This window comes from Patagioenas fasciata, chromosome 3 (assembly GCF_037038585.1).
Source record: "Patagioenas fasciata isolate bPatFas1 chromosome 3, bPatFas1.hap1, whole genome shotgun sequence".
Taxonomy (NCBI): domain Eukaryota; kingdom Metazoa; phylum Chordata; class Aves; order Columbiformes; family Columbidae; genus Patagioenas; species Patagioenas fasciata.
Genome location: NC_092522.1, coordinates 20,795,617 through 20,800,650, shown reverse-complemented (window position 1 = coordinate 20,800,650; position 5,034 = coordinate 20,795,617).

Below are 5,034 nucleotides of genomic sequence, written 5' to 3'. Positions count from 1 at the left end.
AAAAAAAAAAAAAAACAAACCTTAAAAAAACTTTAAAAAAAACTTAAAAATCTTAAAAAACTTAATAAAAAAAATTTAAGAATTCTTTAAAAATAAAAAATATTTTAAAAAAGAATTTTTCTAAAGTTTTATGTCTTGACCTCATGTTCCCTAAGAAGTTTGCACAGATACCAAAAAAATAAAACCTGTGTGTAAATGCAATTTGTAACTGTAAAAAGGAAAATACTATATTTATATACATAGAAATTAAGAGATGTGCACATACATATATTTTTACTTACAAAGTAAGAGATGGGCTTTGGAAGCATTAGAACTGTAGGAAGAGATGGTTTGATTTCAGAAGCATAGAATGAGAAGCCAGGACCTGCTTGCCCAGAAGGTACGCAGTGGGGTTATGGGAGGATGTGCAGCTCACTGTATATGCCAGTGTATGCAGCGGATGCCGAACTGCCGGGCAGCCCCTTTACAAGTCTCTGGTAGCTGCTGGTGCAATGGCCTGAGATGTCTAGGTCAGGCTCACAGCCCCAGTCCAATGACAGCAGAAACCTCACCAGATGCACTGAAATTTTCTTCCCGTTTCAGGGGATGCGTCCTGTCTGTGGTCCCCTGTGCACCACATGCAATGGACTGATGTGGTGAGGTGACGGGTGCCATCTGACTGCCACCCAGCACCCTGAGGTACCCCTGGGGAGGGGCAGGAGAGCGGTTTGTGGCAGGGGGCTGTGACACCTTGCACATGGGGTGCTGGCTGGGCAGTGAGTGGGCTGAGGGTGTCCTGGGCAAAGGTAAGCTGTGTGCAGGCATTGTGGGACAAGGTATATTTTTTTAAAACTATATAGATTTTCTAAATGTCTTTCCGTCTTTTGAGATGTGAAGAATTTGCCTTCTATGCAGACCAGTAAAGCACTTCTGAACCTGAGATTCAGGAAACAGTGAGGAGGAGATGTGCCAGTCCTTCACCATACACAGATTTGGAAGCACAAGAGGGAGGAGTGATGAGAGAAGAGTGGAAGGGCTGAAAGCAGCAGATGTTGGTGCATCTGTGTAGTCAGATATGAAAACAAAGCAGCCTTATCTGTGTTCACATAATCTTCCATATACTGGCAGGGTTTTGAAAGAAAGAAGAATAGAAGTTTTGGGGAGAAGAAAAAACAGGAAAATAACAGCATGAGACACACTGGGCCCATGGAAGTTTAAAAGCGCCTTGACAGGTTCTTGACAGATACAAGGACCTTGTAGGAAGCTGGGAGGTCAAAGAATAATCCAGGGAGATCTGACCATTCCAGGAATTTTATGGTCTTATGTTTATGTGCTGCATTGTTCAGTATGTCTGAAGCTATGCAGGACTCTAACTTGCCAGATAAAATGGTTGCACTGTGGCACCTCTTAAGGAATCTCTTTTTAGTACAGTATTAAAGTGGCAAAATTATTTAGTAGACTCTTCTAAAATGTTTTGTGCTGCTGTTTGTTTGTTTTTTTTTTTTGAACTCCCAACTTTTGGTAGCAGGGAGTACTCAGGAACTCATCTCTATGAAGTCTTGGTATGCGATCTAAGCCAGGGACCTGGCTCTGAAACACCAGTGTTTCTGGAGATCCTGCAGCGGAAGCCACAGTCCTTGCAGATCTCATATATAAGTGGAACCTCTTGTGTTCTAGTTGGTACCCATTGCCCCTTGTTTAAATTGCAGATCTGGAACTATGTCACTTCCTTAAGCACCTGCAGTTTGCTACTGCCTGAGATCTATTTCAACAGGTTGCTTTTCTGCCTTTTTTGTTTTGTTTTGTTTTAATTAAGCAACTGGCATCTCTCGAGGGCCTCCTGGTTTTGCTTCCTCTACCTCAAAAGTTATTCTTGCTGTTTTCCTCCTCTGCAGGTCTCTCCCTCCGGAGCCCCGTAAGTGCTCCCTGCACAGGCTGCTTTTGCTGGGCTGAATAACAGTCCTTTAGTTTTACTTTCTCTTTGGCTATGCTTGGGCCTTTGGGAATGTGGGGGGAACCTTCTGCACTTGGGGGGGAAAAAAGCTTTTGTGCACATGATATGAGGTCTCTAGAGCGTGTTTTCATGCATTTAGCTGTAGCACTTGCAAAGTTGGTTTGAAATGTAACCCCTGTAACTGGTTTCTTAACTCTCTGTTGGCCTTGAGTGGTGCTTTCATGCATACTGCTCCTCACAGCTGGTGAGAATAAAGCATTGCCTGCCAGTACCTATTCTGTCCAGGTGTTTTATTTTTTTAACTCTCCAGCTGAGGCAGTTTCCCTGTAAGAGGGGCAGTCCTACAACAGTGAGATCAAATCTAGCTGACAATGTCTCTGGTGACAAGCAGAGGGTTTAATGGGTGAAGGTTAATTCAGCTCAGACGAGCTCTCCTGCCACAGGTTTGCACAGGGGCACATCTCAGAAGCCATTAAGAAGCTACTAAGGTTTTTGGATGGCACAAACAAAAGGCAAATCAGTGTTGAACCTTCTTCCAGCACTGATAAGAATTTAAATATTTAACTTCTCAAACTTATTTTTATTATAATTTTATTACAGAAGTCTCACCAGAGAGGAAACTGCAAGCTGCACTTGCAGGCCCAGTTTAACTCATTTAATGTGCAGTGCAGTTGCTAAACCATAGAAGTTAGGATAGGAAAATAGATGAATGGCAACTTTGTACATGGGCTTACTCTTACCCTACATCCTTCTAGAGGCCCAGGACAGACCCTGGCTGTCACAGATGGTTCTTCCTGCTTGATGAAGGTAGAGTTGTCATAAGGGAAGGCAGGGGAGAAAAGGTAAATATGGTGTCTACCATAAAGGAGTGAAGAAAGTTTACATTCCCCTGCAGAGTAGGGAGTGGTCTTTTGCCATCTCCCTGTGCAAGGGGGCATTAGAACTCTGAAGCTGCATGAGCAGAGAGACTGGTGCTACATACACTGAATCCAGCCTGCAAAATTCATCTTTTCCTCAAATGGGCACTTTCTTCTCACCGAGAGTCAAAGCACACACCTGATGGCATGACTTACCCGCTCTTCGGAGTGCATGTGCCATGCAAATGGGTTAGCTGGACCCTGAATCTGCCTGTGGAAGTGCAACCACAAACCCCTGCAGCAGAATGTACGTGCATGAACTTGGCAGTGCCAAGAAGACTTTGGGAAGGATATGGAAAAATGAATGGCAAACTGGGAGGACAAGGAAGGAAGGCTGGACCCAAAGCATGGTGCAGAGGCTGAAGGCTCCTGTTGTAAAGAATGTTGATTCTGCTTCATGGTGCTGCTGTGAGAGGTGGACCAAAGAATTAAAGAATGCACCTGAAGGGAGCTGCTTTTGCTGAGGTGCAGCTGGGGCATGGATCATAATAAGGTGATTCTGGTAGAGTTTGCTCTTGCCAAGGTTAAAGGTGAGCTTGGGAACCAGGTGCTGCAATCCCTCTCTCAAGCAGAGGGAGGGGATTTGCACTGAGGTGGCTATTTTAGTCCTTGGTAAATAGTGACGATGGGAATAAAAGTGGTTGCATTGCTACCAAATCTCTGACAGCTGACACTGAATCCTGATACTGTGATACTGCCTTTGATACAGACAGAGGTGAGAAAACCACTCTAGTTAAAATTAGAGTTGACCCGAACCATTAAGCCTCCACTCTGCCTTGATATCTTTAGCTGAAAAAAACAGTAACTCTGGCCAACAAACTGCCCCTGTGTTTCCTTAAAAGCTCCCCAACAGCTTTGAATGCAGTTGGCAGAGGTAAAGGAGCTGTAAAAGCCATGCTCTGTGCTAATAGCTGTGCCCTGGATAAATAAAGGCTGTGCTATTTTCATGGTGGTTTAACAGGTTTCACCTCTGCTGCATTTGAGAGCAGCACGTACAACCTCGGCCCCCTTTGGAGACTGGGGTGAAGGCTGCAGGATGTGCAGGTCTGTCACTCCCTGCTGCTGGCTCCTGGAAGGGACGTCGTCGGTGCCCTGCGGCCGGCACTGCAGCTGTGCCCCGGCTCTCGGGCACGGCCTCAAATGTCACATGCCCTCTGATTCAACTGCTGCTGCTGGGGCTTCCTCTGCAGATGCACACACATCTGTACGCACACATCTATACGTAGAGACACTTCCTTTTCACAATAGTCCTCGTCTGTGCATGCTGTCAGCGTATATAATAGATCAGACTATAAAACTGCTCAGTGTTGACACATTTCTGTCAGTGCAAACATACAAGTAGTAGTACGTGTTATTTCAAGAAGGGAAGTTGGCTATTCTAATAAGATGACTTTCACATGTGCATAATTGTGCCAGTACCAGGATCTCTATTGCTTTGATTACTGTATTATTCTGGCAGCTTTTTATTTTCAGTATCACTCAGTGAAAACAAAACATGCTCCTGTTTCCTCAGGGAACGGCCACCCACCAGCTAACTCAGCCCAGTGGTGCTGGTGGGTGGCCCTGCAGGCTGGACCTCCCTGTGATCCTGCCATTAATGCTCCATTTGACGGTAATGGTAACAGCGTGCCCCTCTTTTGGTCCTGCCCAGGGGTGACAGTAGTTCATGTTTCATGCCTGTAGGAAGCTATAGTTTTTGTTTGTTTGTTTGTTTGTTTTCAAAATTACAGATTGCACTTGTCCCAGTAAAAGCTGGCCTAAGATCTTCCTTAGTGCATTTCCAACAATGCATAAATCTGTCCCACTGTATCCTTTCCTTAGTGGCCCTCTCCTCCTCTTTGTCTTTTGCCATGGCTTCTTTGTGTCATCCGCTGCTACTTTTCATTATTTGGCATTGCAATGGCATCATTTATTTACACGTTTGGGAGACAATGTACCCAAAAGGTCCTATATAGAATAAAGTTTTCTAACTAGATATATCCTTTGCTCACAACAGACCTGAAGAATACTTGGCCCAAATCCCAAAGCTTTGCACATTTGCAATCCGAGTAATTTCTGGCTTATAGCTGCCTTCAATCACAATTTTATATGTAAGAAGAGGAAACGTATTTCATGGGGAAAACATGCCCTGCTTTTCAGACGGCAGATATATGTGCATTTACCCAGAACAGCAGTAGTGTTGTT